This window comes from Scyliorhinus canicula, unplaced genomic scaffold (assembly GCF_902713615.1).
Source record: "Scyliorhinus canicula unplaced genomic scaffold, sScyCan1.1, whole genome shotgun sequence".
Taxonomy (NCBI): Eukaryota; Metazoa; Chordata; class Chondrichthyes; order Carcharhiniformes; family Scyliorhinidae; genus Scyliorhinus; species Scyliorhinus canicula.
In genome coordinates this window covers 552287-569747 of record NW_024055461.1, presented here as the reverse complement: position 1 = coordinate 569747, position 17461 = coordinate 552287, and the positions used below count along the sequence as shown (strand labels likewise).

The following is a 17461-nucleotide window of genomic DNA, read 5'->3' as shown; positions in this document are numbered from 1 at the left end:
TTTACAGCTTTGGGGGAACAAGAGAGGAAAAAATGTTCCAGAGAAACTAGAAATGCCTGTTCAGATTTCTATCGTGGACTGACAGTGATGGCTTTTGTAAACTCCTTTTAGCGGATATTGGAAGTGGAGAATTGGCCGACAGAAAACTCAAACCAAACATCATATCGAAATCACTCAATTCATTAAGAGTTCAATATCTTCAGTCTTTGAATTTGGAAGGAGAAGTGTTTGTTCTGTTTCAGCAGTGTGACTGCAAAAGCACCGAGACCCACCCCCAATGATAGTTTTCCAGTCCACTGACTGTGGAGACAGTTTTAACCAGTTACACAACCTCAAAAAAAGTATCATGTCATTCACTGCAGGGAGAAATTTAACGCTTATTTGTGTGTGGACAAAGCTTCAACCGAAAGAGACATAAAGACCCCTCACCATGGAGAAACTGTGGAAATGTGCGGACTGTGGGAAGGTATTCAGTTACCCATCACAACAGGAAGTTCATCGTCGCAGTTACACTGGGGAGAGACCGTTCATCTGCTCCATTTGTGGGAAGGGATTCACCCATTCATACAACCTTCTGACACACCAGCGAGTTCACACTGAGGAGAGGCCATTCACCTGCCCTGTGTGTGGGAAGGGATTCACTCGGTCATCCCACATTGTTATTCATCAACTTGTTCACACTGATAAAAGACCATTTACATGTCCTGACTGTGAGAAGAGTTTTAAATGTAAAAAGGGTCTGCTGACACATCAACGTATTCACACTGGGGAGAGACCGTTCTCCTGCTCCCTGTGTGGGAAATGATTGATTCAGCACGGTAGCATAGTGGTTAGCATCAATGCTTCACAGCTCCAGGGTCCCAGGTTCGGTTCCCGGCTGGGTCACTGTCTGTCCGGAGTCTGCACGTCCTCCCCGTGTGTGCGTGGGTTTCCTCCGGGTGCTCCGGTTTCCTCCCACAGTCCAAAGATGTGCGGGTTAGGTGGATTGGCCATGCTAAATTGCCCGTAGTGTCCTAAAAAGTAAGGTTAAGGGGGAGTTGTTGGGTTACGGGTATAGGGTGGATATGTGAGTTTGAGTAGGGTGATCATTGCTCGGCACAACATCGAGGGCCGAAGGGCCTGTTCTGTGCTGTACTGTTCTAAATCCCACCTGCAGACACATCAACTTGTTCACCCTGATAACAATTTTTTTAACTGTCCTGACTGTGAGAAGAGCTTTAAAAACAAAAAGGATTTACTAACACACCAATATGCTCACACTGGGGAGAGACCATTCACCTGCTCTGTGTGGGAAAGGATTCAGCCGTCCATCTGCCCTACTGAAGCACCAGATAATTCACACTGGGGAGGGGCCATTTACCTGCTCTGACTGTGGGAAAGGATTCATTAATTCATCCAACCTTCTGATACACCAGCAACTTCATACAGGGGATAGACTGTTCACCTGCTCTGACTGTGGGAAGGGATTCACACGTTCATACAATCTTCTGACACATCAGCAGGTTCACAGTGAGGGGAGGCCGTTCACTTGCTCAGTGTGTGGGAAGGGATTTAGTCAGTCATCCAACCTGCTGACACGCCAGAGAGTTCACAGTGGGGAGAGGCCGTTCACTTGCTCCAGATGTGGGAAGGAATTTTCTCATTTATCTTATCTTCTGAAACACCATCGCATTCACACTGGGGAGAGGCCATTCAACTGCAATGTCTGTGGAAAGGGATTTACTCAGTCATCCCACCTGCTAACACACCAGCGAGTTCACAAGAAACCACATGGTTTAGATTATACCCTTATGGATGTTGATAAACATGTACAGGGCTGAGTAATGTTCACTCTGACCGTCTTAATCTGCTGATTAGGTTTATTATTCTGAATCAATTTGTTAGAAACGTTGTTGCAGATTTTTGTCTTTCCCACCTGAGTGTTGAATACCACCTGTCTGGAGCTGAGAAAGGACAATCTGGGGGAGGATCACACGGCAGGAACAGAATTTTAGCCTGGACACAGTCCTTCAGGGTCACTCTGAGAGGGACAAACAACACTTTGGTCTTTCTCATCTCTCTTCACTGACAGCAAAGTACCCGTGTGGGTTAATCCTGAGGCGTCTAAGAAATGTGTCCCAGCCGCTCTCTTCCACATCTCAGAACCCCTAGACACAGAACAGAAGCTCCTTTACAATTGTGTTTAGAGTCAGGAAGAACAATGGTAAATGCTGGAAACGTGCTGTCAAATCTGAGATTGGTGTAAAACTGTGATGTTCTTGATTGAATTAAAACAGCTGGTTCCAGACTGAAAATGTGTTTGTGTGACAGTCACAATGAATTAATTGAATAGAAACCTTCTTAAAATAGATTGGTTGAAGTCTGCACGTCCTCCCCGTGTGTGCGTGCGTTTCCTCCGGGTGCTCCGGTTTCCTCCCACAGTCCAAAGATGTGCGGGTTAGGTGGATTGGCCAGGCTAAATTGCCCGTAGTGTCCTAAAAAATAAGGTTAATGATGGGGGGGGGGTTAACTGGTATAGGGTGGATACGTTGGCTTGAGTAGGGTGATCATTGCTCGGCACAACATCGAGGGCCGAAGGGCCTGTTCTGTGCTGTACTGTTCTATGTCTCTGTCTGCGTTAAAATAGCAGCTGTTAACTGCTGCGACAATTAGACAACAGTTTCATTCCTGGAAAAAGAAGGAGCTCCAGTGTGGGGAATGGGACTATTTGGCGCCGACCTTTTGGCGCTCATCTGTCTCTTTTAGCAGTCTCTTTTAATATGAAATCGAAATTGATTCGAGCTGTCAGTGAAGTACAGAACATAAGAACCCGAGGGCTAAAGATAATAGCAAATTCGGAAGGAAACAATATCAGACAGATCATGACGTCTGTAACAGAGCAGTGTATGAGTTTGCGGGAACTTGCCGGATGGTGAGAGACTTGGACAATAAAAACTACTCACGGGATAAGAAAGTCAGCAACAAACTGAGAGAAATTAACTCAGTAAACAAACCAGCTCCCGGACTGTTGGATTCAGTCCAGCGCCAAAAAGGCCAGCGCCGATACAGATGAGCGCCAAAACATACCCGACCCGTGTGGGGTATGGGACTATTTGGCGTGTGTGTCCAATAATTCCCAGTTTTATTGATGTGTGCTTCCCACATTCTGTCCTATAAATAAACCTTACCCTATGGGCCTTTAACAATCAGAAACATAACAGAGAAAAGCGTGAAGCTGTGTCTGCCCCTTTAACTGGATGCTGAGCAGTGTCAGAGCCCCGACTGTCCCTTTAAGAATGAGAGTCTCTCTCCTTTCACCTTCCTATTTCACAGAGCGCCTAAATTCACTAAACTTTTCTCTCTCTCATTATCTCTCTCTGAAGAAAAAACGGAACCTCTCCGCTTTCTGAGTGAACATCTCATTTATGGAGACTCAATCCTTTCTCTCTCTACCTCTCACTCTCTCTCTCTCTCCCTGACTGGCCCTGACTCACTTTAGATCTCTTATGTTCTCATAACCCTCTTTGAGGAAAATTTAAGTTTCTATAATGTCCCTTCATTTCTCCCAGTGATAATCCTCAGTCCATCTTCCAATTCAGTGAATATGTTAAAAACCAAATAACCTCATATTTTAATGTTTAAAATGGGAATGGGGGTGAATGTAATGCTGAGACCGGCAGCAATCTGTGTGGGTGTTCTTGATGCTGTCAGAGTGAGTTCACCCTCACAGGCAGGAAGACTGTTCACGGTGATAACATGAAACTGACGCCTGCTGTTTCATTCTCAGGAAACACAACTTCCTGTTTCTCTGCTGCCGGTTCCAAACCGCACATCTCACTTCTGGGCAGAAAATAAACCCAGGGACCACAATCTGGTGAGAACATCTGTCAGTGCGGCCTATATCTGTCCACAGAGTCAGGGCAGAGTCACACAGATCACATTGTGGTGACATTTACAAATGAGCCGGTTATTTCTGTTCAGAGTCTCCATTCCCGGACAGAACCGGCTGTGTCTGTGGACCAGTCACTGAGTTCCCTCTGCTCTCTGTAGCTGGGAACTGATAACCTGCTCCCTTATATTTTATATAATTCTTTCTGTGTTACTTGTTTCCTCTATTTCTCAGCTTTCATCTCTCGCCACCTCATCTTTCTGTTTTTTAAAATCTCTCAGTTCTTCTCTCAGTCCTTCTCCTTTCTATCTCTCTTAATCTCTGTCTGTCCTATTCAACTGAGGGTGTTTCAAATCATAAGTGGTTTGTGATGGATTGAAGAAGGAAACAGAGCGAGAAAAACAAATATGGTTGGATACCTTTTGTTTTGTATGTTGGAAAAACTCAGCAGTCTCTGGGCAGCATCGGTACAGGGAGAACAGAGTTAACATTTTGAGTCCTTAGAAAATCATAGAACTTACAGTGCAGAAGGGGGCCATTCAGCCCATTGAGTCTGCACCAGGTCTTGGAAAGAACACCCTACCCAAGCCCACACCTCCACCCCATCCCCATAACCCAGTAACCCCACCCAACACTCAGGGCAATTTAGCATGGCCAATCCACCTAACCCGCACATCTTTGGACTGTGGAAGGAAACGGGAGCACCCGGAGGAAACCCACGCACACACGGGGAGAACGTGCAGACTCCACACAGACAGTGACCCAAGCCTGGAATCAAACCTGGGACCCTGGAGCTGTGAAGCAATTATGCTAACCACTATGCTCCGAGCTGCCTTGTGACTCTTCAGCGCAGGGTAAATCGGGATTGTCCCTCTGAGATCAGGGAAGGTGAAGGGGAGATTTAATAGAGGTGTTCAAAATGAGGACGGATTTGTGATAGTGTTGATGGGGAGAAACTGTTTCCCAAGAGCAGGAGGGTTTGTAACCAGAGGACACAGAGATTTAAGATATTTGACAACAGAACCCAAGGGGGTGATGAGGAGAATTGTTTTTACACAATGATGTGATGTGAACTGGAATTCACACTGACAGGCTGCTGGACGCAGATTTAACAGTACCTTTCAAAGGGAATTGGATAAACACTTGTCAAGGGTAAATTGCCAGAGTTATGGTGAATGGAGTTACTTGGACAGTTCACTCACCTTTGTGACATTCTGAATTTTCCTCAACTGAGGTTTTAACATTTGACCTTTTCAATCACAAAGTGTCTGAAAGAGAAGATTAAAACTTTAATTTTGATGAGCTGTCAGATCCATTTCCTGTGTGACTGCGTAACTCGAGAACTATGAGAAGGATCTGAATATTTTCAGTTCCTATAACAGATGTACCTCAGATATCAGAAATCTCTGGAGTTCCCCATGTCCTCATTGCTGTCCCCTTGGGTATAACAGCTCTCAGTCAGGTGGAGTCAGTCACACATGTCTCTGTCATGTTTCCATTCCTATTTTATCACACACCTCCCAGTGACACTCACCACAACACAGAAACCCCAAAATATCATTGCTTCCTTGCACCTTGTCCGCCTATTACAATTGGATATTTATTGGGCCTTTTGTCTCCATTAATATCAGCTTACCTGCCATTGAAATTACTTCAGAAACACTGGAACCAGACTCTGTTTATTATATCAGACTCCAATCAGCCCAGGACCTGCAGTGGCAACATACACCAGAATTGGAATAAAAGGCAGGTTATTGTCTAATAAAGTGGGCGGCATGGTGACCTAGTGCTTCACACTGCTGCCTCACGGTGCCAAGGACCCGGGTTTGATCCTGGTCCCGGGTCACTGTCCATGTGGAGTTTGCACCTTTGCCCTGTGTCTGCGTGGGTCTCACCACCGCAGGGTAGGTGGATTGACTACACTAAATTTCCCCGGTAATTGGAAAAAAATGAATTGGGTACTCTAAATGTATTTCTTTAAATTGTCTGATAATAAGTGACACTGTAACACACACCAGAAGTGGATTACATAATGTTGTCAACAAACCATGTCTAACTCACTATTATATGAAAACAAAATTTAGTTCTCCAGATACTAACTGTGGCAGCTCTCACTGTCCGAAACTGTCACAATGCCCGGGTGATTGACAGCGGCACCGGACCAATAGGATCAGGTGGGGCGGGACTGGAGGAGCGACCGGGAGCGGCTGGTCCTCCAACCAATCGGAGTGAAAAAGAGGCGGGGCCTGCTGTGATTGAAGCATGCGCAGTGTGCGTAATGTCGACGGAGAACGGCTGCTTTTTTTCTGTCCGTAGGAAGTAAGCGGTGGTGAACCATTTGTAGAGAGCGAGAGATCGCGGGGAAGGGCGGAAACGCTGCGTAATCACCTTGTGTGAGTCAGTAACCTTGGAAAAGAATTAGCCGGACCCACATTGTAACGTGCAGGACTGCATCTCCTCATTTTCGGCCTGGATTAATGGCCGCCATCTTTAGTGGACATGATGTGGAGATGCCGGCGTTGGACTGGGGTGAGCACAGTAAGAAGTCTTACAACACCAGGTTAAAGTCCAACAGGTTTGTTTCAAACACGAGCTTTCGGAGCACGGCTCCTTCTTCAGGTGAATGGAAAGGCTTGTTCCAGAAATGTTTATATAGACACAGTCAGAGATGCCCCGGAATGCGAGCACCTGCAGGCAATCAAATCATCAAAGATGCAGAGAGAGAGGTAACTCCAGGTTAAAGAGGTGTGAATTGTCCCAAGCCAGTTCAGTCGGTAGGCCTCTGCAAGTCCAGGCTTGTTGGTGGGGGCCGAATGTAATGCGACATGAATCCCAGATCCCGGTTGAGTCCGCATTCATGCGTGCGGAACTTAGCTATAAGTTTTTGCTCAGCAATTTTGCGTTGTCGCGTCTCCTGAAGGCCTCCTTGTAGAATGCTGACCCGGAGATCAGAGGCTGAATGTCCTTGACTGCTGAAGTGTTCCCCAACTGGAAGGGAACAGTCCTGCCTGTTGATAGTCGCACGATGCCCGTTTATTCGTTGTCGCAGTGTCTGCATGGTCTCGCCAATGTACCACGCTTCGGGACATCCTTTCCCGCAGCGTATGAGGTAGTGGGTCTTTAGTGGAAACTGTGCATGTGTGACCGCCATTTTTGTCGGGGGCAATGTTTCAATGAGTGGGAGGAGCTTGTTCCCCATTGTTCAGAATGGAGACAACTTGTCCATCAAACTGGATTAGTCTTTCAGTCCCAATGTCTTATTGATGGAGCGGTGGATTGATGGAAAGAAAGTGAAATAATTCCTGCTCTCTTGATTCCAATACCTCATGGTCTCAAGATCTGTGGTTCTGTCTACCCATGGCAGAAACTCAAGACTCTGAGTAGACGTCATCCTCAAATTGAGGGACTGCTGATGACGACAAGGGGCAAAGTACAGCAGGGAGCATGATCGGTCATTCTGAATGAGGGAGCAGGAGAAGAAATGTTTGGCATTTCTATCCTAGATTGACAATCATAGAATCACAGTGCACAAAGAGGCCATTCGGCCCCTCAAGTCTGCACAATCCTCAGACACAGACAGTTTCTGAGGAGACGGACGGATTGAATGGTTAGGAAGTGGAATTTGTAGCAGCGAGTGAAGACAGTAGCTTAAGTCTTCCCAAGATTAAAATGAGGGAACTTCCTAACCCAGAGATGGAGAGATTTTTCAGGGAATCAAAGGATTTGAGGAGGAGGACGGGAAGTTGGAGATTAAACCAAGATCAGCCATGATCATCGTGAATGTTGAAGCAGCTCAATGGGGCTTATGGTTTACTCCTGCTCCTATTTCATATGTTCGTATGGAGGCCAGAATCCTGTGTAGGCCCAGACCGGATGGTAGGTTCCCTTCCCTGAGGACATTACTGAAACAGTTAGTTTTTCGTGACAACCCAATAGTTTCCATGGTCACTTTTTCCCAATGCCGGCCCCACAAATGACCAGATTCATTCAGCTCAGTTTCACAACCTGTGTTTTTTGGGTTCTCTCTCACTCCCTATTTTTCTGTTTTAAATCAATTTCACAGGATGTTAGAAGGGGAGGATTTGCAGTTGGAAAACAGACATCACATCAGGATCTGAATATCATCGGATTTTGAACATGCAAGAAAATAGCAATGCTGGCAGTGCGGAGAAATGTGGAGACTGTGAGCAGGGATTCAGATCCCTGTCTGAGCTGGAAACCCATCAGCCCAGTCACACTGTGCAGAGACTGTTCACCTGCCCAGAGTGTGGGAAGGGATTCACCTGGTCATCCAACCTGCTGAGACACCAGCGAGTTCATAGTGGGGAGACACCATTCACCTGCCCAGAGTGTGGGAAGGGATTCACTCGATCATCAGGGCTGCAACAACACCAGCGAGTTCACACTGGGGAGAGGCCATTCACCTGCTCCAAGTGTGGAAAGGGATTTACTGATTCTTCCACTCTGTTGAAACACCAGCAGGTTCACACGGACGAGAGACCTTTTAAATGTGTAGACTGTGAGAGGTGCTATAAAAGTTCCCTCAACCTAATGCGTCATCAGCGAGCTCACACTGATGAGAGACCGTTCAGGTGCTCGGACTGTGGAACTGGGTTCAGGCAGTCATCTGAACTCATTGTACACCAGCGAATTCACACTGGGGAGAGGCCGTTCACCTGCCCCGAATGTGGTAAGGGATTCACTCGAATCATCAGGACTGCTACAACACCAGCGAGTTCACACCGGGGAGAGGCCATTCACCTGCTCCAAATGTGGAAAGGGATTCAGCGATTCATCCACCCTGCTGAAACACCAGCAGGTTCACACTGAAGCGCGACCATTTCAATGCACTGACTGTGAGAAGTGCTATAAAAGTCCTGTGGACCTGATGCGCCATCAGCTTGTTCACACTGATGAGAGACCATTCAGGTGCTCTCACTGTGGGACAGGGTTCAGGCAATCATCTCAACTGACTGTACATCAGCGAATTCACACTAGAGAGAGGCCATTCATCTGCGCCAAGTGTGGGAAGGGATTCACTCAGTCATCCACTCTGCAAAGACACCAGCGTGTTCACACTGGGGAGAGACCGTTCCCCTGCTTCGTGTGTGGGAAGAGATTCACTCGGATGTCCATCCTGACAAGTCACCAGCGTGTTTGCAAATAATTAGTGATTATATTTTACTGTTAATCACACCCAGGAATGAACCTTGTTCATAAATGTCGATTTCTACTGATGTTTTATCAAGAAAATTTGTCAGAAGAATCTAAGAAATTGAACTATTTTCTATGTGTAATATTATTTTTTGTAACTAGTGAAGTGTGAGAGTGGTCCTGACAGTGGAAGAAAGAGTACCTGTGTGAATTTAAACTGTGAGTTTGATGTGTTAATGAGCCCAGCTCGACTTCAAACCAGATATTTACCGAAAAAATATAGTCAGGTTGGGTAGAGAACAGAAAGAGATGCGATTCAAAAGATGCAAGATGTGAAAGAAAGGTGTCAAGAATGAAGTATGGATGAAGTAAATTCAATTTTTAAAATTATGAATGTTAAAGTAAAGAGATTATGTTAATCAATTCTGGGAGAGATTAGTTCGAAATAAATTGGGTAAAACGATGGAGAGATCAAAGGGAAAGAACGTAGTTAAGAGGATAGTGAAACCTGTGAAGATACTGTTTAAATCTCAGCCCAGAAAGCTGTGTGAAGGAAGCCAGATATGAAAAGCCAATTAACTGCTGGTTAACCTCAGGAGCAAACTGGAGTAAAGGCACAGTTTGGGAGAAGGTTTCTGCATTTTATAGATCTTAAAATCTATAAGGCATTGCTGGACAGATGAAAATGAAATGAAATGAAAATCGCTTATTGTCACGAGTCGGCTTCAATGAGGTTACTGTGAAAAGCCCCTAGTCGCCACATTCCGGCGCCTGTCCGGGGAGGCTGGTACGGGAATCGAACCGTGCTGCTGGCCTGCTTGGTCTGCTTGCAAAGCCAGCGATTTAGCCCAATGAGCTAAACCAGCCTCTTGATTGGGGATTGGGGAAGGTTAGCTCTGAGGTAGTTAAATTAAGATTGTTTGGAACTGTTTAAAGTATTGGGATGTGTGAAACCATTGCCTTATTTTAAGTGTACTTCTATTTCATTTTATTTGTTTTCCGATTCCATCATGAACATTTACTTAAGAAACCATCACAAATAGTTGGGGACATCATTTCTGGAGTTCACAACTTCTCCTTCTCCTATACAAATTGCAAAGACAAGCTGTGGGGACAAATGTCTCAAATTTCCTTTCTGGCTGTGCCCTTAACAGTAAATAAACTCTAGCTCAGTTATCGGGGTTAATATTCCAGGTAAAAGTCAAATAAATCACATTGCGTGAAACAATGTGCGTCTAGTATTTTTAAATATTTCTAACAGAAGTTCTTTCTTTTGAAATGTTCTTTGCCCTCCCCCCATTTCATCCATCCTCACCTCTGACAACAAGTGTGTGGAGTTCATGGGGTTCCTTTGTCACTGAGATTGAGGCAATCTGATCAGCTACCTCTGCTGCTTCCCTCCCTTCCACTAACCCACCAGACCAAACTGCGTCGAACGTTCCTCCTCGTCTGAGCCCTGAACTCGGATCTTTCTCCAGTTTCTCTCCTATCTTCTATCTCCCTCTGAGCTTATATTGTCCATCAGACCCAACTTCTGTTCCCTTGACTCCATTCTCACAAAACAGTTGACCATCCAACTTCTCTGCGTTAGTTGATATGTTTCCAGTTCTACCACATTTGGTTCTTCCCTTCTCACTTTAATGCAACATCATCACCCATCCTAAACAGAACACTTGACCCCACCATCTTTACAAATTTCCAAGACATCTCCAATCTACCTTTCCTCTCCAAATTCCTTGTACTCGATGTTCTATCCCTGGCCCCTCCCCAACCCCACTAGGTGACATCGTCCAAAAGCACCGTGTTAGTTTTCACATGTTCACTGACAACACCCAGCTCTACCTCACCCCCATCCCTCTCCATTCCTCAAACTGCTTATCCCACACCCAGTAATGGATGAGCAGAAACTTCCTCCAATTAAAAATTGGGAAGACCAAAGTCATCATCTTCAGTCACCACTACAAATTCCCTTTCCTTTTTTAAAAATAAATTTTGAGTACCCAATTATTTTTTTTTCCAATTATGAGGCAATTAAGCGTGGCCAATCCACCTAACCGGCACATCTTTGGGTTGTGGGGATGAAACCCACGCAGACATGGGGAGAATGTGCAAACTCCACACGGACAGTGACCCAGGATGCAAATTCCTTTTCCTAACTCCCGAGTCCATCCCACTCCCTGGGAACTGTCTGAGGCTGAACCACATTCTGTACAATCTCCATGTCAGATCTGACCCCAAGATGAGTTTCTGACCCCATATCCACACCATCACTAATACCAGATATTTCAATCTCCATAATCTCACCTGTCTCCACCCCCACCCCAGCACATCTGGTGCTGAAATCCTCATCCATGCCCCTGTTACCTTTAGACTTGATGACTCCAATAATAATAATCTTTATTATTGTCACAGTGAGCTTACATTAACACTGCAATTAGGTTGTGGAAACCCCCTAGTTGCCACACTCCAGCATCTGTTCGGGTTCAGGGGGAGAATTCAGAATGTCCAATTCACCCAACGAGCATGTCTTTCGGGACTTGTGGGAGGAAAGCGGAGCACTGTTCTAGATTCTCCTTGGCTGTGACCTCTGTTTATTCTTATTGACTTCTCGCAAATGTTAACCACTGCACCAACGTGCTTCCCTTTTGACAACAATTCTGATGGGAATCTTGCTTTGGGGATTCCAGTACTTGGCTGGCAATGGACCTTCTCCTCGGGTTTTAAATCCTTAAGTAGCTCCTCCCTCAGTTTGAATAAACTGGTTAGAACTCAATGGTTGGTCAATTTCATTACTGAATTATTTTAATTGTTTTTTAACCATTTGGGTAAATGTCTCAGATCGAGATACAATGGGACTGTTTAATGTGTCCCTCCTATCTGATCCTGCACAAGTCTTCAATTCATTGTATGACCTTCCATCTCAAAAAGGTTACCAAGAGCATGAAACCTCACTGCTAACCATCTTATCAAATCATACATTTCTTCTTACAGAAGCTGGAGTACAGAATTTAAAACAGGCTGACATTAGTTTCAGGTATAACCCAGTCTTTAACACATACTACAAACTGATTATTAAATCTTCAATTAAAATCAATTGATGATCACTATTTGTTTCTAATTGGTGAGTAATGAATACACTTCATTGATTAATACAATTGGTTAATAGCTGGATACAAAATGCCCCATTCAGGTAAATATTAGTCTCAAAATGGTTTCCTCGATCTTGTTCGCTTATAAAATGGAACATGTCTGAAAATGAATAATTTCTACTGAAATTTAATACATAGTCCCACTTCTAGGTGTCTGTAAAGACTTGTTCATCCCCCCCCCCCTGCATGATTCAATGGGTTAATGTATTCAGGAGAACAACCAAAGATGTGAGAATGGAAATAATCTCGAGTTAATGATGAGGGGTTATTGTTCAGTGGTTACACTCCCATCTCTGAGTCAGGAGGATGTGGGTTCAGCTTCAGCTCTAGAAACCCAACCAAAAAGCCCAGCTGATATTCCGTTATTGTACTGAGGGAATACTGCACCGTACTGAGGGAATACTGCACCGTACTGAGGGAATACTGCACCGTACTGAGGGAATACTGCACCGTACTGAGGGAATACTGCACTGTACTGAGGGAATACTGCACTGTACTAGGGAAGTACTGCACTGTACTAGGGAAGTACTGCACTGTACTAGGGAAGTACTGCACTGTACTGAGGGAATACAGCGCTGTACTGAGGGAATACTGCACCGTACTGAGGGAATACAGCGCCGTACTGAGGAAATACAGCACCGTACTGAGGGAACACTGCGCTGTACTGAGGGAGTACAGCACTGTACTGAGGGAGTACAGCGCCGTACTGAGGGAATACTACACCGTACTGAGGAAATACAGCACCGTACTGAGGGAGTACAGCACTGTACTGAGGGAGTACAGCACTGTACTGAGGGAGTACAGCACTGTACTGAGGGAGTACAGCACTGTACTGAGGGAGTACAGCTCTGTACTGAGGGAGTACAGCACTGTACTGAGGGAATGCAGCACTGTACTGAGGGAATGCAGCACTGTACTGAGGGAATACTGTACTGAGGGAATACTGCACCGTACTGAGGGAATACTGCACTGTACTGAGGGAATGTTGCGCTGTACTGAGGAAATACAGCGCTGTACTGAGGGAGTACAGCACTGTAGAGGGAATACAGCACTGTACTGAGGGAATACTGCACTGTACTGAGGGAATACAGCACTGTACTGAGGGAATGCAGCACTGTACTGAGGGAATACTGCACTGTACTGAGAGAATACTGCACCGTACTGAGGGACTACAGCACTGTACTGAGGGACTACAGCACTGTACTGAGGGAATACAGCGCTGTACTGAGGGAATACTGCACCGTCTTTCAGAGGAAACCTTTCAATCTCACCCCATCTGCTCTTGCAGCTGGACATAAAGGTTCTGCTGATGATAGTTTGAAGGAGGAAGTTCTCTCGGGTGAACTGCTCACTATAAAGCCCTCGATGATGAACGCTGAACAGATAATCTGGTCATAATCATAGTTCTGTTTTGAACTCACTTTCTTGCTTCACAGATGCTGCCTGACCTGCTGAGTATTTCCAGCATCTTATGAAATGAAGTGAAATGAAATTATTTGTGTTTGTTGGAGCCTGTTGTACACAATCTGGCTGCTGCGTTTCCTACATTACAACAGTGACTACACTTCAAAAGAACCTCATTGTCTGTAAAGCACTTAGGGACATCCTGAAGTTGTGAGAGGCGCTATATAAATACAAGTCTTCCATTAACAAAAGAGAAAAGACCCAACAATGGAACAGTCGGTAACAGGACATCAATCATCTTAGAGAAATCAAATACTCCAAACACTGTGTTTAATGCAATTCATGTCCATTCTATTAATCCCTTTCAATGGGTTGGTGTTTAACATCAATGGAAATAAATCTGAGCTGTCAGAATGAACATGGCTCATTCCTGGGTGTAGAAATCCAATCCCTGTAATAACATGTGAACTCTCTGGTTTGCCAGTCGAGCAATTGGATGAGCCAGACGAGCGGATGTCTGGAGTGAATCCTCCATCACACACGGGACTGATGAACGGCTTCTACCCAGAATGGAGTCGCTGGTGTTTCGTCAAATCGCTTCTGCTTTTAAAGCTCTTCTCACAGTCAGAACATTGAAATGGTCTTTCATCTGTGTGAACAAGTTTATGTGACCGAAGCTGCGATTTTGCAGTGAATCCCTTCCCACACTCAGCGCAGGTAAAGGGTTTCTCCCCAGTGTGAACTCGCTGGTGATTCCGAAGACCAGATGCACGAGTATAACGCTTCCCACACTCAGTGCAGGTAAAGGGTTTCTCCCCAGTGTGAACTAGCTGGTGACTCTGAAAATTAGGTAAATTAGTGAAACTCTTCCCACACTCAGTGCAGGTGAATGCTTTCTCTTCAGTGTGAACATGCTGGTGTTGAAGAAGATGTGATGATTTAATAAATCCCTTCCCACACACGGAGCAGACGAATGGCCTCTCACCAGTGTGGACACGCTTGTGATCAGTGAGGTAGGAAGAACAAGTGAATCTTTGCCCGCACTCAGAGCAGTGGAATGGTCTCTCCCCAGTATGAACCCGTAGATGTTCAGTGAGGTGGGATGAACACCGGAAGCTCTTCCCACACTGAGAGCAAGCATAGGGGGCGCAATTCTCCCGAGTCACGAAGACTCGGGAAGCTGGCGTCAAAAACGGGCGGGTTTGACGCCAGCCTCCGCCCCCCCCGACCGGGAACCGATTCTGCTCCCCGGTCGGGGCTAGCATCGTGCGGCCGTGAACTCCGGCATAGCGGGCGTAACGAATTTTGTTAAGCCCGCTAGCCAGAGTTAGCGATGGCTGACGCGTCAGATGACGTCAGCCGGGCATGCGCGGATTGGACGACTCCAACCCGCGTATGCACGGATGACGTCATCACGCATATGCGTGAAACCCGCGCATGCGTGGGCCGGTATGCCCCTCAGCCGCCCCGCGAATGGATACAGCAGGGGCGGCGGAGGGAGAAAGAGTGTGCGGGGTAAGTACCCGCTGCCCGCGATCGGTGGGCACCGATTGCGGGCCCATGGCACCCTTGGCACGGCCGTGGTACTGCCGTGCCAATCGGTGCCATGGTTCCCCAGATCGGGACTTTACGGCCGTTTTTACGAACGGTCAGACCAGGTGTGTTTTACGTTCATAAAAACGGTCGTAAAGGCCTTGGAAATCGGCCCATCGGCCAGGGGTGAATCGCTGCTCGCCGTAAAAAAACGGCGGGCAGCGATTCGTGTCGGGAGGCGGGCGGGAGGGCGTCGGACCAGCGTGGCCTTAAAAATTTACGCTGCCTGCTATTCTCCGCCCTGTCGTGAGTGCGGAGAATCGCGCCCAGGGTTTCTCTCCAGTGTGAACTCGCAGGTGCGCCATTAGGCTGGATGCTGAAGTGAATTCCATTCCACAGGTGGAGCAGGTGAACAACTTCTCTCCAGTGTGACTGCGTTTATGAGTTTCCAGTGCAGATGGGGATCGGAAACCCTTCCTACAGTCCACACATTTCCACGGTTTCACCATGGTGTCACCAGATTGGATAATCAATTGAAGCCTTGTCCACACACAAAACACGTGTACAGTTTCTCCCCACTGCGAATAGTGTGATTTTTTTTTTCAGGCTGTGTAACTGGTTAAAGCTCTTTCCACAGTCAGTTCACTGGAACACTCTCACTCGGGTGTGTGTTGTGTGGGTCTCGGTGCTTTTCCAGTCACACTAATGTTTCCACAGTCAGTTCACTGGAACTCTCTCACTCGGGTGTGTGTTGTGTGGGTCTCGGTGCTTTTCCAGTCACGCTGATGTTTCTACAGTCAGTTCACTGGAACTCTCTCACTCGGGTGTGTGTTGTGTGGGTCTCGGTGCTTCTCCAGTCATATTGCTGTTTTAGATCCTTTCCCACAGACAGGACAAACATTTCTCCTTCCAGATTCAAAGGCTAGTGATGTTCAACTCATGATGAATGTGTCAAATCCTCTCCCTCCAATCCCCTGTAAAAAGAGTTGACTGTGTCAGTATCACTGTCAATCCAGAATAAAAATTCAGAACAAACAATTCTAATTTCTGTGGAATATTCTTCCCTCTCTTGGTTCCACAAATATGTTGCCCAATCAAAGTAAAAGGCGGCAAAATCCCAACAAAAACAAAGGAAAGGTTTTTAACTAAACCAGAATGTTGTTTTCAGTGTCTCAGAAACACTGTGCACCCTAAGGTACCAACATTTGTGGAAGGTGTCAAGTGTACTGGTGGACACCTCGTGTTCCAGTTCCAAAGCCACCTGAATATGGACAAGACCACAGAAGAGAGGCCAGTAGCCAGAGAAAGCCCTACATCCTCCCCCATCTGGATCTACAAATTGGTGTTTTAAACATATCCAGGAGCAGACTCTCCACTCCGACTAGCCCATACCCCTCTGTGTAGCAAAGCTGGGAATGTGGAGTTAACGGATCACAAAGCATTTAGGAGCAGCCCCTTCCGGTAACTATACAGGAGCTGTAACCTCCCATTAGCATCCCCACAGTGCAGGAGGCCATTTGGCCCATCGAGTCTGCTCTGACCCTCTGAAAGAGCACCCTGCCTCAATCCACTCCCCAACACTATCCCAATAACCCCACCAAACCTGTACATCTTTAGACTGTGAGAGTAAAGCAAAGCACCCAGAGGAATATAATAATAATCTTTATTCTTGGCACAAGTAGACGTACATTTTTAAAATTTGAGTACCAGATTAATTTTTCCCAATTAAGGGGCAATTTAATGTGGACAATCCACCTATCCCGCACACCTTTGGGTTGTGGGGGGATAAACCCACGCAAACATGGGGAGAATGTGCAAACTCCACACAGACAGTGACCCAGAGCCGGGATCGAACCCGGCTTATGGACCTTGGCACTGTGAGACAGCAGTGCTAACCAATGCACCATCATGCTGCCCTCCCATGTATGCTTACATTAACACTGAAGTGAAGTTCCTGTGAAAATCCTCCAGAAGCCACTCTGGTGCCTGTTCGGGTACACAGAGGAAGACTTCAGAATGTCTAATTCTCCTAACAACACGTCTTTCGGGACTAGTGGGAGAAACCGGAGGAAACCCGAGCCTGGAATCGAAACTGGGGCCCTGTCCCGGTGAAGCAACAGTGCTAACCACGATGCCGCCAATGAACCCTTGACACTGTTGAAAAATTTGTGCATTGGATCCCGGCACAAAGACCCAGTTTCAAAAGGGACCCTGAAGACCCGCCCATTCTGACGTCCGGCAGCGCATGCGCTCTTCTCTTCGCTGAACCAAGATGGCGACCGTTCACCTGGGCCTGATCCCAGGACCCGGAGCCACAACCTCAGTGCCGCAGAGTCTTATTTAGGGTTTGCGG

General features: G+C 46.4%; 1 long non-coding RNA gene across 1 annotated transcript; it reads left to right on the top strand.

Moving 5' to 3' along the window:
* Positions 1–6175: 6175 nt before the first annotated feature.
* On the top strand, positions 6176–12126 carry LOC119959669. Its single transcript, XR_005459264.1, has 2 exons — positions 6176–6248; positions 7932–12126. It is a non-coding gene; the product is annotated as an uncharacterized LOC119959669 (long non-coding RNA).
* The last annotated feature ends 5335 nt before the right edge of the window (positions 12127–17461 follow it).